A 19199-nucleotide genomic window follows, 5' to 3' on the forward strand; every position below is an offset into this window, starting at 1 on the left:
CAAGGATTCAACCGGGATGAATCTCAGAAAGAGGCCAGTGACCAGGTGAATCAAGGGAACCAGATGAACACTCCTGCCAGGATTCAAGAGGGCGTGCCCAGTCAGAAGGACACTGATACTACAGAAACCCTACAGGCCATGGACATGGACGACCACTAGCATGTTCGCCTGGCTTTTCTTTTCTGTCTCTAGCCTTTGTTCTTTGGCTTCGGGCCTTCTTTTGTCTTTGGCCTTTTGTGGCAGTTTTTTGTTTGTTTAGTCTATTTCATCTCGCTCTTTTTGTTGTAAAACTTTGGGTTTCAGGATCCCTGTAAAACCTGTTTTACCTAATAAAAAACAAATGGTTACATTGAGTTTGGGCCAGACAATTAGGGTTTCATTTTGCTTACTATTGAATGCTTTAAAAGGTCTTGTTTTTTTTTTCTTTCTTTCTAATGTTAAGAGCCACGAGGAGATTATCAAATGATAATTTTAGAGGGTTTGGCTCTATAATTTAAGGAAAATATCTTGGTTGTCTAAAGCTATCTAGGATGAGATTATTGTCATTTCTATCCCTTGATGGATCATCACTAGCAATATTCCCCCTTGTCTCTAGAATTTGTTTCCCCGTGCACTTGAAGTCATTGGAGACATGTTAAGGATGGATAAAATAGACTATTTTCTCCCTCGTACTACCACTAGAGTCCTCATTATGTGAACATGTTCCTTGACTTTATGAAATAAATCATATTTGACCTTATGAGCAATTTCTTGCTTACCCTATCACCTTCTTAAGCGACATTGATGTGTGTGTGTATTTTATGTTTAAAATATGGTCATTTGAGAAATTCATGCCAATTTTTAAATAAGAAACCTATCTTTAACCATAACTCTTTTAATTTGCATCAAGGTGTATTTGTTATGCAAGACTACCCATTTGTGAGACCAAAAATAAATAAATTCTCAAAAAAACATTTTCCCCTTTATGATTTCCCCCTTTCTTCTATCCTAAAAGATATCAGAGATGAAATGGACCAACTTAAGGATGTCTTCCCTAAAAATAGTGAGACCCGTGTCTTCGAAAAAGATAAACCATTGCCTAATGCATAGAATTTTTGTGATGTATCGTCTCTAAACTTTGGCCTTGATTCCCAAGCTCCTCATCCTAAGCATAGGACAAAAAATGCAAAATAATTTGCTTTTGAAAAATTAGAAGGATCTTAGATCCTAAGTCATCTTACATCAGTAAGTCCAATTGGGATGATCCCTTTTTCCTTCAAGTTCACCCTATTGTTCAAACTCTCCCTTGAGATGATATCATTTATCCCTTTTCCATGAATGATGAGGATAATAGGGGTGAGAATTCTCCTTTTGGATCTCAACCATTGTGCAGGTCTTGGGGCAGGTTCAACTTGCATGGCATTGTGAATGAGGTTGTAGCAATTAGTAATGGCTTGGAAGCCCTTCAAAATAATTATTTGATGAGGAAAATTCATCTAAGTACTCTCATGTAGTTATTTTGGCTCCTTCTCCCCCTCCTTCCCTCCTCAAGACTCTCCTTCCCTTTCTTCCTAAATTGGTCAGCCCTTCCCCTATTACATACTTGATTTGTGAGGGAGAGAAAAAGGTAACACCTTGGGTGTAATCTAGTAATGAGAGAGAGAGAGAGAGAGAGAGAGAGAGAGAGAGAGAGAGAGAGAGAGAGAGAGAGAGAGAGAGAGAGAGAGAGAGAGAGAGAGAGAGAGAGGTTTTGGATATAACTTGGGATATAATTCTTTTGTATCTAAGGCTAAAAAGAAGAGGAGAGTCAGAATATATTTTTTTAAATGATAATGAGGGGGATACCCTTGCTCTTGGCAATAATGTGTTGAAGCTTGCCCCTAAAAACAAGAGAGGTAGGCCTCTCGTACCCTTGGTGATAAATGGAGTTGTCAAGTGTATTAGATAAATACCTATTTATATTGAAACTTTAAGACACTAATGGAGAGTGCCTTTAATAATTGTCATAGAAGTAAACATTGCATCTTAGACTATAAAGGGACTCAAGTCCCTTGAGACTATATATCATCAAAAGGTTCCTTAAAATGAATAGTGATATTGAAATTTTAATGTTATAAGAAGTTAAAGCTATAGGTTTTGCATTAGAAATCGACCTCAAATGCAATTGGAAGGATTCCAAATGTTTCTTTAATTCTCAATAGAAAGACAAAGGTGGTGTTGCAATTCTTGTTGGCCCCAAATGGTACAAATTCATTCTAGATGGGGTTTCTCCCTATGTCAAAGACTACTTTGTATCATCTTTAATGCTAATGGTAAGGGAGTTGGTGTTTTCAATATCTATGTTACAAATGACCATCATGATAGAATCAACATTTGGAAATGGATATTGGCTTTGGATGATCTCTTGTTGATAGTTGGTAGAGACTTCAATATGATTAAGTTACTACATAAAAATATAGGGTTAAAAGGTTTGAATGGAAAGGTAATGAAAGATACTTTTTCATAGAATGATCAAAAAACTTGAATTAGTTGATCCCTTGGTTGGAAATTAGGTTGAAAACATACGAATTTGGCATGCATGGTCTAATTTCAAACGAGGTGATGAAATGATTTATTCTAGATTGGATTGATTCTATGTCAACAAAGATTTTTTTAGTTTTAGAGTTGATGAGAAGGGGGTGTGTGTTAAAGTAAATTGTTATTCCTTTTCTAACCACCACCCAATTTGTTGCAACATCTTTCAATTGGGGACCTCTTCTAACAACAAAAGTTAGAAGGATGGAGTTGTACTTACTATTAGCTCTCTCGAGGATGAGGATGTTATGAAAACCATTAATGTGATTAGACTCTTTAATGAGATGAAAATGAAGCATAATAGTGTCATTAAATGATGGAATCAAATCATAAATAGTTGGGGGAATGTCTTCCAAGTTATGGGAAAAGGTAAGGTGAAGGATAGAAGGATGATGTAGATAGAGTTCCATGAAAATATTTGCTTGTCTAAAGAGGTTCTACAAGGGAACCCAACCAATTAGAAGTAATTAGTGTTGTAGCATTTATGATGCTTCAAAATGTTAAAATGTAGGGGGCTAAAATAAGAGCAATAATTAATTGGATCACCCACAGGGATAAGGAGTCTAGGTATTTCTTCCAACTTCTAAAATCCAAAGAAGTTAGAGCTTACATTGATTAATTTAGGATGAAGGCAAGGAACTAAAGAACAGAGATGGAATCCTTCATACTCTTACATCTTATTATAATAAACTATTATCTTCATAAAACGTTGGTGGTAACATGGAGGAGGCTAGAGCTGAAATCAAGAACATTATCCCCTCAAAGGTTTCTCCCAAGGATGTAGTTTACCTAGAAAAACTAATTTCTTTTTTATTTAAATATATCGACAATAACATTCAATATTTAAGCAATGTAAAGGCAAAATGCTTAGATGGAATACTAGTTGATTTTTACAAATCCAATCTAATTTGGGTTGGTAGTAGGCTATTGCAAGTTTATAATGAGGCTATAGAAAAATCTTCTCTTGGTATAGACATTAATGTTGGGCTTATGAAAATTATTCCCAAGGAAGGGGACATAAAAAATCATAGAGTAATTACTCTATTGAATGTTTTCTATAAGATACCTATTAAGTTGCTTGCCCTTACACTTGAAAACATATTGTGAGTGTGATAGATTTGGAAGGGAGTTGATGAAGACAATGCTCGAGAGTTTGGGGTTCCCTAGTTTCTTTTTGAGAATGGTTCAAACACCTCTAAATGGAGAAAGAGTGTAGGTTGAAGTTAATGGCAAGAAATTGAATCCCTTTGAGGTTGCTAGATCAATTAGGCAAGTTTGTCCCTTAGCCCCATCCTTATTTGTCAGTGCAATTGATTCCCTTTCCTACATTCTCATAAATATTTCCATCTCCCCCTAAGGTTTGTGTGGTTTATTTCCATGATATGTTTGAGGTCTTAAATGTCCCTTAGCCCCATCCCTATTTTTATTGTAGCTGATTCCTTTTTCTACATTCTCAAAGTTAGTTACATTACCCTAAGGTTAAGGATATTTCTCTCCCTAATATGGATGAGCTCTCTAGTATCCAAATTGCAAATGACACTACAATTGTATTTGTGTTAGAAGACACAAATCTATGTAATCTCACAATTAAATTAGATATTTTTTGTATTGCATCAGGCAACAAAGTTTCTATTCCCAAATCTATTATTTTAGAATGGTTAGACCACCCTTGTCATTGATCTACTAAGTTTAATATGAAATGGGAGGCCTAAATAGTTAAGTAAAATACCTAGGGATCCCATTTTTTATTATTCCCACCCTACAAGAAATATGGGTATGGATCAAATATGAAATTGATAACAAGAAAAACAAATGGAACTCTAACTACCCATCTCTGATATAAAGACTACAAGTTTGCAAAAAGCCTTACCTTCCTATAATATTTATTACTCTTCCACCTAACTATTCAATTAATCTCAGTTTAATTATATCCAAAAGGAAGTAAGAGACTTTCTATGGGCAAATGGTAGAATGAATGTAAGGAAACACAAAGTTAACTAGAAATAGTGCACAATGAGTAAAGAATCTAGGATCCTTGGGTTGAAGGATTTAAGGACTTAGGGCTTGAGTTTAATGGTTAAATAGATTGCAAAATTCCTATATGGAGATGAGCCATGGGAAATATTAGTTAAAAATTCCCAAGGCTACACCAAAATAGGCTACCTCTTGGAAAGGCTTACATATTGATTTTCTTCTATCCAGTATATTATCTACAAGGTGACAAGATCCAATGTGTATTTAAAGCCACATGGAAGTTTTGGGATTGTGTTAGGAATCTAATAGCTTAAAAGTGGATCTTTGATGAGGACAAAATATTATTTGGTAAGAGATATATCTAGTGGAACCTATGGCTCTCCTATAAGGATGCTTTGTTAGGAAATTAGCTACCAAGGGAATCAAGAAATTCTCTAATATTATAATTCAACGAAACCTCGTCTTCTGGAAAGAGTTGCAACAAAAATATGGCCTCCCCCAAACCCAATTTAGAACTTATGTTATTATAAAATATGCTTGTGACAAATTGAAATAAACCTATGGCTCTCCTATAAGGATGCTTTGTTAGGAAATTAGCTAACAAGGGAATCAAGAAATTCTCTAATATTATAATTCAACAAAACCTCATCTTCTGGAAAGAGTTGCAACAAAAATATGGCCTCCCCCAAACCCAATTTAGAACTTATGTTATTATAAAATATGCTTGTGACAAATTGAACCTCCTGATACCTTTAGCCACCAATGATAATAGATTGGCCCTTCTTAAATGGTTAGATGGTACTATCATTCCTTGCACTAAATCCATAACCATCTATAATGTACTCAATATATAGTGCTCTCATGCTTGTAGTCTATGTCTTGTCTATTTTGATTCGAGAGATACTTGATACTCTTATTATTTTGTACCTTATGATGACCTGAGGGTCGAATGTTATACTTAGATTCAGTACCATAGATGCTTTACTGCTATACTGTTCAGTTTATCACATTTGCATGTTGATGCCATTTTGAGATGACAGTAGATTTATGATGGTATCTAGTTATATGATGTATTTGACCTATTTGTTGATTATGTTATGAGATGGATTCTATGTTATGGTTATTTACTTCATTCTTGTATCTTTACGCTTTCTACAAATGTGAGTGATGTAAATGGATTAAATAGGTATTTTAATACATGTTGCTTCGGCTATGATATTATTTGCCATTGCACTTGATCGTGTGTTTTAGTGTACAGGAATTATATCCCTGGCAGTGGCACATGGAGTTAGTGATTCAACTATTCATATTTACCCATGTCGTTCCTATATGGTCGACGCACCCTTATTGTTATTATTTAGATCAAAACCTTTCGTGATTAGTAAAATCGAACTCATTTGCATTATGTGATTAGACCAGTGAGTATGTCTATGCATCTAGAAGTTCGCATTTGTCGCGAAAGTGTTAAGTGTTTTTCTATGTTTTTGGGGTTTTCAAGTTTTAATCTTTTCAGATTTAATTTCTGGCAGCTTTGCCTTAGGTGAAATCCCATTGCGGATAATAACTTGTTTTCGTTTGGGTCAATTCGGAGTTTAACTACTCCAGCTAGCTATTTTCCATAATCGACTATTCACCCAAAAAGTGAATAAGTATTGGAAAAGTGATTTCATAAATGACTTATCACAATTTGGAAATTGAAATTTGGAGAGCAATTTGGAAATCCTCTTCTGTAGGATTCTTGTTTTGTTCATTATGGGAGTTGTGAGCGTGGGATCTTTGCGAGGTTGGTCTCGTTGGATTCAGCTCGAGGAGTTCTTGCTTTACCGTCAGTTTCAGCAGTTTTGGCGCATTGATTATTTTATTGTACGGGTTTCGGTTTCTGCCCCTTTTTCCATCAGGTAGGGCCTTCCCGTTTTATTGGTTTTACTCCGTTTTTGCTTCCGTTTCTTGTAGTTGTATGTTAGGAGGATGAGAACTAGTGTTCCCCTCCGTTTCTGTTTGTTGGTTCTGCCCGGTTGGTCGGGTATGAACGTTTTACCTATTTTTGAAATGGGGGTTTGGGTTTTTGGGCCATTATGCTGGCCGTTTTTGCATACGGTGTCTGTTTTTAATTTTTTTGGATTTTTGGGGTTTTTGAACCCAAAGGCCAAATGGGTTTTAATTTTGGATTTTTTTCAAAATTTGGGGTTTTTACCCCATTTTGCATGCCGCCCTATTTTCTTAGGTTTTCTTGGCACATTGTGGTTCGTGGACCTAGATGACTCGTTTGGATACCAATCAGAACACTTTTGCATCTTTCATTGCTTTGGGATGCGTGTAACATCCGTCATCCCGATTATGTTTTTCAGTCAATTGACTTCTGTTTGCATTCTCATCCTGTCCTTGTGTATGATCTCTGTGATGGTGGTGCGCCACACACATGTACATTGTCGGGTGACCTGCGGGGCTCGATCTTCCGTGGTACTTCCGAAAGTTGTGATCATTGGGGTTGGGTTGGGAGTTTGCATGTCTACGGGCACTCATCGTTGGATGAGCATGGGTAGGGTAGGGTAGCATATGGAGGGGGCTTCTACCTCGCTGCCTAGTGATCATTGTGCCTAGAGGGTTGGCGAAGGAAGCTTTAATTAAGTGAAAATTAAATAAATATTGGGTGGTAATAATCTTAAGATAATAAAATATTTGGGGTGCAAGAGCCTTTCTGTTGAGGGATGTTGAATTTGCGCAAGTCTTAGCTTGGGCTTTTTGATGCCGAGTGACTCTCCATGATGTTAGTCCCTACATAGTAAGCCCATTGAGGTGTCTGACTAGGACCTGTAGTTTATGCATTGTCTATGTCTTGGTTTTAGTCATCATACTGCTTCGCGTGAGTGTTAGCCATGGTTGTTGTGTTTTTATGTGTTTGTGGTTGGATCGCTATCTCCATTAGCACGGCGGGTGTGGACCTACGGGTGCCACGTGGTTGGGAGGCATAGCTACCTTCACCACTGCTAGGGACTGACATACAGAGATGGTCTATTATCCTAGTATGATTGTAGCGGGATGTGTCACTTGGTACTTCGGTATACGGAGTATGCTTCTTGTGATTTATGCTCTCATTATGATGTTATCATGTTTAGATGATGTTAGTTTTAACGCATTCCTCATTATGATGACTAGCATGTTAGATTTTATTTACTTACATTGTAGCATGTTTAATAGTGATGTCCCTATTACGACAACACCAATGATTTGTTTGGTGGCTTGGGATGTTATGCGCGGGGGATGGCTAGGGCCCACGATGGTCCTATGACACCATTGATGGTTGGGAGTAACTGCGTACTTAGTTGGTTATTTTGCTCATTGCAATGTTTACTATGTATTGCGATGTTTCTTTCAGATGAATGTGATGTTTCCTTTCCGTTCTTTTCCCTTCTCTGTTTGGTAGATGGTTAGATTCTAGTGTTCGATCTTTCAGTTACTCTGTTATTGTTCGAGTGCTCTCGCCTCGGAATGTGGATCCGGTACTCCCCGGTGTGGAGCTTTTTCTGTGTGTTTGGCCTTTTTCGAGGTTCTTGAAGTGTTTTTATTTTCTATGGGCAACATTTGTTCAGCATTGTGCGACACTGATAAAGTATTGCACGCCCATAGAAAGAATATCGTATGATACTGTAAAGTATCGCACACATTACTGGAGAAGTATCGTACGACATTGGAAGAGTGTCACATGGCTTCATGAGAAATGTCACGCGATACTTTTCCAGTATCGCACGCCTTCTTGAGAAGTGTCGCACGCACTAAGGGAGAAGTGTCGCCCTCCCTTAGTAAAAAGTGTCACACGCCCTTTGGTTAAAACCTGCGCATGCCACCAGCGAGCACTTTTTGTAGTGTTCTGATATTATTGAGAGTTGATCTGGATACCCTTTTGGGCGTTCTTCAAGCCTATGTTGTTGCATTTTGTATTCAGGAGGTTTCTTTTGAAATTCAATTTATGGGTTTCTGTTGTAATCGTTCAAGGTTTAAAATATATCATTGACGTATATTTAATTCCTTATACTTAAGATATATTTTAATATATGCGACGATTCATTTGAGATGGGTTTCAGACCTCTACGAGCTAAGGTGTAGATTCTAGGAAAAATCAGGGCTTCAGAAATTCAGACTTAGCCAAATTTCAGGGCTTTAGGATTTCAGACTTAGCCAGTTTCCAAGAGTCAGCTAATGTCTTTCAGCTTGGTAGGTCTTTGTGGTTTTCGTGGTTGTGTTTTGGTTGGTAGTGGCGTTTGGAGATCTGTTGGTGCTTGGTTGTCTTTCAATCTTCCGTTGCGATCTTTTGGTTTGTGTTGATTGTATCATGTGTTCTTACACTTGTTTTAAAAAAAAAAAATATTGTTCTGGCTTGTTTTTCATCCTTATTTCCAAGGATCTCTGGGCGGGGCATTACACAATAATAACCATGAGATATTTTCAAACCTCATCTCTTGTTGGAACCTTGATATGGACCCTACAAATTTAGCCAATCACTTTATGTCTTTACAACACATAGCTCTAGAGCCTAATAATATTTGTTTCATCTGAATTATTTTCTTGTATAAATTATACATTAAGATTCTTGATCAAGATTAACATGTGTTTGGTCTATAGAATTCATAAAATGATCCACCTTATTTTATTTGATTGTTTGTTTGCTAAAGAGACATGGGACTCATTTGGATTCTATTTGTATAGTAATTTCAATTCGATGCATATCCTTACTATTATATTCTTTAATATTAAGAAATACTGCAATGTTTTTTGGTCTATACTATCTATTGTCATTTTATGGTCATTTAGAAACTAAGCAATGGGGACATCTTTAATAGTAGAGTAAGGTTCCTTGCCAAATCTCTAAAAAAGCTCATTTGCCACAATAATTTTTTGCAGGTCATTGTCATCAAGAAAATTAATCCAGTACCATCTTTGGTGCTTTGGTAATATTGCATCAACCCAAAAAATATTTCCTATTTTTTCATGTCTATTGCTCATTGAATAGCGTTTGTTTTTCATGTTCTTTCTTTTTGCACAGTTAGTTTCTTAATGAATAACTATTGTGGATCCTTATCCTATGTTCGCAAAAATTAATTTCATTCCTTGTGGATGTTATCCTTCTCTTTGCTTGAGGTGTGCTTATTTCCTAGCATATATTGTGTGGTTATTTTCTTATGCAAGGTTGTTGCAATATTCAGGCTTTTTACGACCTTGGGGATTTCTTCTTGGATCACGTGTGGACTTATCTCTATCCCTACATATGTTATTTTGCATATTTGTTTGGTTGTTGATTTATCCTTTGAGGCATGATCTATATTTTGTAGTAATTTGTCTAATATGTCAACTTGTGGTCTTGCTAGCTTATAATTTGAGATCTAGGATTAGAATAGCCATGATTAAGGATTGTAGAATATATATATCATAAATTTGGCTCTATAAACCCAAGCTTCTAAGTTCACAGGTTGTATTTCAATTGTTGGTTGCAATTAGGTGGGCCTTATGCTTGGCATGATGTAAAAAGCTTCTCTCATCGTATCTACATTTGGAATCAATATATTCCTTATGGTTTATTAAATATTGTGTCAACTTCGGTGTGTTTACTCTAGCAAGGTGGTTGGCGAATGAGATCAGCTTCATTTCTCCCTTGTGTTAGGTGGCATTAGAGCAAAGGTTTTATTTTATGGTGAAGTTTTGGGATAATGAACCCTGATTGGATTGGTTATAGGGCAATAGATTTGGTTTCTAATGTATAACTTGCAAAGGGCTACGATTCTTGCTAGAACTATTATCAAAATGGTTCGAGGTAGAGGAAATATGTATAATGCAATAATGGACATGTTGAGACAAATTGTAGCTAGACTTTAAGTTTTTGAGACAACCTATAGAAGAGGAGTACGTCTTTGTGATATTAGTGATGAATAAGAACTAGTAGAAACTATTCTTGAACCCGAGGAAAAACAAGATGAGGAAAGGCTTTTTAAATCTTTAGCTAGAGCAAATTCAAGATCTGCTTTTGAACTTTCAAGTTTTTTTTCGAAAGCTTGATGCTGATGATTTGTTGGATTGTATCTCTAAGATTGAAAAGTATTTTGATTATGGAAATATCCTCGGGGATAGGAAAGTGAGGATATCAATTACAAAGTCAAAGGGGCATGCTTCTCTTTGGTGGGAACACTTGCAAACCAATAGACAAAAAAGAGGAAAATAAAAGATCAAGACTTGGGTGATAATGGTTGGTAAGTTAAAAAATTAATTCCTTCATGTTGATTATCAAGGTAATTTGTTGAGAAGAATGTAAAATTTCAGACAAAAAACATGACTGTGGAAAATTATAGACATGTTGACGATGAGGTTGAAAAGGTTGCTAGATATCTAAATGGTTTGAGAACTTTAATACACCATGAAATCAATTTTGTGAAAAAGGAAAGTATTGAAGAAGCATAATTTTATGCCTTGAAGATGAAGGAAAACTAGAAAATAAACAAGAACACAGACAAAGGACAAGAGGTGGAAGACTTCAACAAAGTAGAAAAAGATCTTATGGAGGAAGTAGCAAATCTGATAATGTATCTAATGAAAAAAGAAAATCTTAATGGAAAGAAGATAATGCTAGTAGAGGAAGAGGTAAATACACTAGATGTAATTATTCTAGTTACTCTAGGATTAATGACATTAGTAAAAGGGAAGATAGATCTTGGTTTAAGGGTACTTGTTTTTAATGTGGAGAAGAAGGACATAGAACATTTAAATGTACAATTTCTGGTAAGAAGACATGAAATAGTAGAATAAATGCTTTGATTCAAGAAGAAGCTATTGATGCACCAAATGAACCTAAAAGTGGAGAGAACCTAGTCATCAAAAGAACCTTGTGGAATAAGAAAATTAACGAAGAACCTATTTTTAGGAAAAGTCTTTTCAAGACTAGATGTAAGATTGAAGGAAAATGTTGCAAAGTGATCATTAATAGTGGTAGTTCTAATAATTTTGCATCTAAGGAGTTGGTATCTAAGTTGAAGTTGTAGAGCTTGCAAGTGTAGATGCTCAAAAATAGTTCGTGTCTACTGCTTCATCATATTTTCATACTAACATGTCCCATTTTCTCATTTCACTAATTCTGATCCTTTGACCAAACTTGATCATCATTCAATCATATTTTGATATGTTCTTCATAATTCACACCCCCTTTCAAATCAATTGCAAATAATTTCAAAATTGGTTCCTATTTTATCTAAACTTTTCATAACTAACTCTAAATCATTTCAACATAATTAGAATCTCGTTCAATCAACCCTAAACCATTTCAATATCATCAAAATCCTTTCTAATCAACCCAAAATTGTCCCAAATCAACCCAAAATTGTCCCTAATCAACCCAAAACTATTCCAAATAAACCCTAATTCATTTCGAGTCAATGGTAATCAATCTAAAATATGTCAAACATTCCTAATCAATCAACACTTATCTATTCATAGGCATTGTCATGTCCCTCAGTGCCTTGTCAATCTATCAAACCTACCAAATTCGACCTTAGCACCACCATGTCCCTTGACGATAAGTCGAACTATCATCTTTATCATCCAATCATTGACATTGTCGAGCCCCTTGATTTTGAATTATAACCTAATCCAATCAATTTAATAACATTGATGATGTATGTTAATGTTATTAGGATCAATATTATCAATCAACTTCGACCTTGTGACATTTACAATATTCATTAAATGTTATATGTCCTTAATCCATGTCACAGGTCCTTAATATGTTATCAATCCTAATCATCCAATCAATTTGATCATGGATTTGATCTACCCAACATCATCCTAATTGATCTGCATAATGCAACACTTGATCAAAAGGATAATCTTACATCAGGTTGATCTGCATAATCATCACACTCCATTAGAAGGATAATCCTAGATCTAATTCATCAAATTGGCCAATCATTTACTAATTTGTCCTATAGGATTAGTTAATCCATAATATATTCCTATGTCATTTCAATCATCTTTGTTTATCTCACCTTACTAATTATTCTCATTGACCAATGTTCCCAAATAATTAATATTAATTAATTAATTGATCCATTTTTGTGAACTATGGAAATTCTTAATTTTCTAATTCCTATTTTCTCATTTCCCATTTCTAATATACTATTTTCCATTTGTGTGGAACTGTGAATTTTCAATTCAAAATTCCACCCAGTCCTAACACATGGCCATAATGCGACATAGATTCTCTCTCCACACATGGCTAATATGTGTCATATTTGGCATATATTCTTTCTTGTGCATGAATATAATAAGCCACACTTGTCATAGATTCTTTTCTACAAGTGGCTATGATATTTCATAAGCTCATCATAGATTCTCTTCTACTTTTAGTCATGTTGACTTATATGTGTCATAGAATCCTACACATGGAATATTGCATCATATTTGTCATAGATATTCCAAGGAATATTGTGCCAAGTTGCACGCTTGAATTAAAAAATGTCCATCTCCTCATTCATGTCTAACCTCTTGCATTTTGGCTATAAATTGATTCACTTTGCACTCTTTTGGAGGCTTGAGGCACGTTCTCTTAAATCATTCCCAAACCATGCTTTTGGTATTCTCGATAACATTCATCACCTTTGTTTCTAATTAGCCTTTTTCTTTCAATTGTGTGTGCACTATAGGCAATTGGAGCTACATCAACAATGGAGAAGAAAGAAGAACATGTGAACAACACTTGCAAAGGGGGTTTCACTGTTTTCAATCTCTTAATTTTCAATAATTTTCATGGTAGATTAGAATAGATTAACATATGTTATTTGAGTTTATGGTTTCTCATAGTATGTTATCTCACCTATTTTCAGGTCCTATAATTGAAGAACCCAATGTGAACCATGCTTACTAACTTGGGTCTTCTTGTGTGTGCTTGTAGGTGCAAGGAGTGAGCTTGTTTGAAGGATTCTACCACTTGTTTTTTCATTGTGATAACACCTTGTCTAATTAGGAGGTCAAATAACAAGCATTTATCCATTGTTTATGCATTTTTGTAGTTCTTCGTCCCAGGTGTGCACACACTTGGTACTATCAGTGAGCACTTGGATGTTGTAGGAAGTTGTTTTAGGTGCTTAGGACCCATAACTAGCTCTGTCTACTTCTCTAATATGACCAACTGTGCCCTTAAATGACCAAGTGTGCACTCCTAGGCCTTAAGTACACCATGGGCACAATTGGTATTGTTTGGGTGCACTTTATAACCCTAGTTTGAATTTTGATGATTGTAGGTGCCATTCTAAATCATTGTCACCCTATCTAGTTCCCAAGTCCCCAACGATACCCCTAAACTACCAATTGAATCCTTCTGAGCCCTACTTGTACCATGGGTGCACCTGGTAGTGTCTAGGTGCACTTGGGAGCCTTCTGAGGGGTTTTTTGCCCTCCCTACAATAGTTGGTACTGTCACTGCGTAGTTGGCTCACAAAAAGGGCAAGTTTGAGTCTCAATTTACATTTAGGGTTTCATTTTGATTCCAAAACTTAGAATAGAGGTTTTGGTGTTACTAATGGTCTATTTGCAGCATGTGGCATTCATTGGGAGAAAACTAATCCTTTGAAAACTACTAATGTGTTTGGTGTAGGATGCTAGATGAAAACCCTATGTATTTATCAAAACTATGTGTGTGTCTTCTTTTAGATTAGAAAACACTTGGTTTTAGTGCTTTAAAATAAGCTTTCTTTTTTTATTGGTGTCTTTGCATTGTATACAACCCAAAGAGTTGCATGGAAGTATCTTCTCCCCTCACCATTTGTGGATCTTGTGTGTAAGATAAATTTGTGTAATTTCTTTTAAAGAGGTATGCCTTGGAACCAAGAACCCACACTTGGAGGGTCCCAAGGATTAACCTTGAAGCGGTAATGGACCAACGCCAGGTCTACACTCTAGCCACTATAACAAACTTGATATAGTTAATGGCTTATTAGAGGTATTGTTGGGTGGTGGCTCTCCTCTAGTACCCTTGTGGTGTATCAACCCTCAATTCTCAAGACTGGGAGACCTTTTGAGGAAGTTTAACATCCACTTGTTGAACAAAGTGCCCAAACTAAACACCATGTCTTAATAGTTGAAAACATTTCTATCCACTAGCTCAAGAGGTCACCTATGCCTGTGAAGACATCCCACAATCTCGTTGTCCTTAGTAGAGGAAACAATCCCCTGGGAAGTGGTGGCCCTTGGGAAGAATATCTTGGTAGCCCTAAGAAGTGAGTGCAGTGTAAGGGGGAGCTTGTGGTGCCATTATCCTACATTGTCCACTCTGGATAAGCATGGATAAACTCCAATTCAAGTGGGAATTCAATGGATACAATCTTAAAGCCTAGGTTATGATGTGTCTTTTTAAGTCAACAAACTATTCTTGTCTATTGTATCTTGTTTGTGTACATAACATTAATCAAGATAATTGTAATGCCCCGCCAAGGGATCCAAAAGAATTAACCTAGAGTTTCACTATGTTTGCTAAACATTTTTTTTTTTAAGTAAGAATGTATATCATACACATCAAACACATAGTAGCAGAAGCAATAACATGTAATCATCAACAAACATACATCACAAGTTACACCTTAAGGATCCCAAGACGTTGAGTCACATTTAATTTTAATTAAATTCTAAGTCTAACAAATACCACATCCACATGAAAGAATAATAAGAAAGTCCAATGTCCATAATATACATTTGCTCCGAATGCCTCTTGGCAATTTAATTCGGAATGCTCAATCATCCACTGTACATGTCACAGGGTATGAAAGGCTTAAAAGAATATACATATGTAAAGATAAAGATACATCATCCTCAAATCCATGATACAAAGTACAGTAAAATAAATGAAACTAATAACATACCTGATACATCCATACATCCATAATGATAAAACATCTATCATAAAATCTAACCATCCATCCTAACAATCCAAGAACATAGTGAAGGTAAATGCCAACCAAGAAAGCTCCAGCCACGGTGACCACAGACGGATCTCAATGGTAAGAGTAAAAAGCACTACCACCCGACCACGTGGAACCTAAATGGTCCACTCCCACCGTGCTGAGGAGATAGTCTCAAGTCCCAAACAAGGTATCAAAACACAAAACACAAGTACTCTCTAAGTCTAGGAAATCCTAAAAGTACACTAACGCAAAGGTTCCAACATAGATAGACATCTAGACCCAGAGGCACCACAAAGACACGTAGGAAACCTGCTATGCAAGCGGGAAAGTGTCATCACAAAAGTCACGTAGAAGTTACCCGAGCAATCCCTTAGGAATCCCGGGTCCCTAGTGATTCCTGCGGCCACTAGTATCCTCTCGTACTGACGAGGCATACTGTGGAATGCAAGGTCGTAACCAAGCGTTCTCTCTACCCCATCCTAGCCTGTACTAGCACTCAAGGCATGGGAGAGAACATACAATTATCTTATTAGGTTCATTTAAGTCAGTATTTAGGTGAGATGTTTTCACTTGTTAAAACAACTTACAATGGGTTACTCCAGGCAGCCTCTTAGGGCCCCGATCCCCATTGCAAGCCACTTCCCGATACTACACATAGATAACCTACCCTAGGCTCATGAAATCACAAATCAAAGAATCATAATAAAATCACCTCAGTCCTATACAAGCAACTGAAAAATATCATAAAAGATAAGCCACAAAAATTACATCACTTCTTCATGAGCAACAGATAAGCATCAAATAATAATCATATGGTCACAACAGTTCTCTATCAGCAACTGAAGGCATCAATGATAAATCACCAAAATCCAATGGTTCTCCAATGAGCAATCCATAAAGTATCCCAATAATAAATCACAATACTGATCAAAGACTCCAAAATGGTCAAGTCAACACATGACATCATCAAGAACATAATAAACACTTCAATCCTCTCAAGCGACCGAAAAGCAATCCAAGTATAACTGATCGATGACTCAAAAATGGTTATCAAATATAACTGATCGATGACTCAAAAATGGTTATCAAATATAACTGATCGAGACTCGAAAATGGTCAAGTCAGGTATCTCATAAACATACACCTCAGCTTCACCCAAGAAAACTGAAAGCAATAACAACTAGTAAATACAATCATGTCATAGAGCACTCCATCACATTACCATGGTCGGGTTAAGAAAGATCGAGACCAAATCATCATGACATCACATTCACAACCCCGAGCCTCTGGTAACAACCTAAACTGGTCAATACTAGAACAAACCCCAAAACCCCAAAACATAGACAACAAAATAATCTCATAGAAAACAAGTCATCACATAGTTGGATCTGAACGATAATATACTGTTGAGTTAAGGTAAGATTTAAGTTCCAGTTTAACATCTATTTCAAGTAACTAAGTTTTCGCAACTACCCCCTTACAATTAACCCATTTCTATAATAACCTCCATTAAATCAATAATCTAAATCTACAATTTAATCAAATAATATCTATTAATAATAACTTTAATTCAACTGATTCTAATTAAGTTAATAATTAAATTTTAAACGATATCAATAATATTTAATTAATTATTAATATATATTAATAAAATTTATTAACAATATGAATAATTAATAATTTTAATTCATTATAAACTAACTTTAATAGCATTACTAATTTATTTCTAGAAATTAAATACAATTTATTAATAATACTATTTTTAATAAATTGTATTAATTATAATATATTTTTAATAAATAAATAAAAAAAATTAAAAAATCATATTACAACAAAAAAAACTAACCCCTAAAAGTCTTTTTAAAAAAAAACGTATTATATAAAAAAAAATCGTTTTAGGCCCGCCGGCCAACGTTTTAGGCCCGTCGGCCGGCAGACTTCGGTCTGCCGCAGCAAGGTACTGTTGCGTCAGCAGTACCTACTGCCACAGCAGTACTTGCTGCGACGTGACATCAAAGGAAGGGGCGGTGGGGGGGTGATGGCCCCGCCTCCCCAAACAATTAATTAATTAATTAATTTTTTTAAATTAATTTTTTTTTTTAAAATTTAGACTTTACAATATATATATATATATATTTGCTTAAACGATTTTGTTTTTATATATAAATTTTTTTTCTTAAAGATTAATATTAAATAAATAAAATAAAATTATATATATATATATAATTATAATTATTATTTATTTATTTATTTATTTATTTTAAACATTAACAATTGCAATCTAATAGAGAAAATAATTCCAACCCTATGAATTTTCTTTTTAATCTCAAAACTCTCCCCAATTCAATTCTCTCTTTTCTCTATTTTAATACAATCCTAAATCCCAATTTAATTTTATTGAAGGATGTTCCTAAATAGTTTTTCAATCTAGATTACAAATGAAATTGAATATCAAAAGATCCAGAATGAAGAAATGATACATTCAAGAAGACAAGATTCTTACAATCACAAAGTAGACAGAACATATTAAATTTCTTAAATCATTTAGGGGTCAAAATACCAGACCCTACCTGAACCTGATGCTAATACGCAATCCCCAAAATCTGTAAGAGAACTCACTCCTCTTCAATAACTTTCTTCTGAAAATCTTTCCTAGAATTCTCCTTCTGAAATTTGCTTCCAAAAACTCTCTCCAAAATTCCTGTCTCCAAAATTCACGGTCCCAATTCGTGTCCCCCAAAAATGAACCCCCAAAGTTGTGATAAGGAGTCTTCTCCTCAAATCAGGGCACTAATTGTGCGTTCACCCGAGAAGACTCTTTGCTCAACTGAGTTAACTCAAAATTATCTTTTATTAATCTTTGCTTTATCTTTTTAATGCATATTAAATGAATCATTAAATAAATTTATTTAATATTCCACTTGACTTCTATTTTTAATCTTTATTACTTTTAATCCCATGCGCACTTTATGAGATTAAAATAATATTATAATTTCCTCTTATTTTATCTTTTTAATTAATTTCTTTATTTTCAACACATGCTCGCATCATGCAATCTTACAACTTTTAATAATTAATATATTTTCACTTTTTACTTTATTTTAGAACTTAATTGATAAAATATTTAACTAACTTAAATAACAATAATATTTAGCATTTATTTAAAAATGAACTCTAAATATATTATTATTAAATTAAATAAATATTATAATGTTCTAAATTATCCTTAAATTTTTATCTCCAAATTTAATTTTTTTTATTTAATTAATTTCTCAATTAATTAAATATAATCAAATATTAAAATATCATAATAATCTTCTATTAAATTAAATCATTAATTAATTGTTTTAATTAATTTCTTTTATATTTAAACTCATGCTTAGATCATGCGATCTAGAAACCTTTAATAATTTAATATCTTTTCCACTTTTAATTTATTTAAGAAACTTTAATTGATAAAATATTTATTAATTCACTTAATAATAATATTTAGCATTTATTTAAAAATGAACTCTAAATATATATTATTATTAAATTAAATAAATATTATCACATTCTAAAATTATACTTAAAATTTTTATTTCCAAATTTAATTCTTTTTATTTAATTAATTTCTCAATTAATTAAATATAATTAAATATTAAAATATCATAATAATTTTCTATTAAATTAAATCATTAATTAATCCTTTTAATTAAACTTAATTAATAGAAAATACATCAAGGACTCATAAAGCAA

Source organism: Cupressus sempervirens, chromosome 6, assembly GCF_028749045.1.
Source record: "Cupressus sempervirens isolate cs-2001-9-10 chromosome 6, ASM2874904v1, whole genome shotgun sequence".
NCBI classification, from domain to species: Eukaryota; Viridiplantae; Streptophyta; class Pinopsida; order Cupressales; family Cupressaceae; genus Cupressus; species Cupressus sempervirens.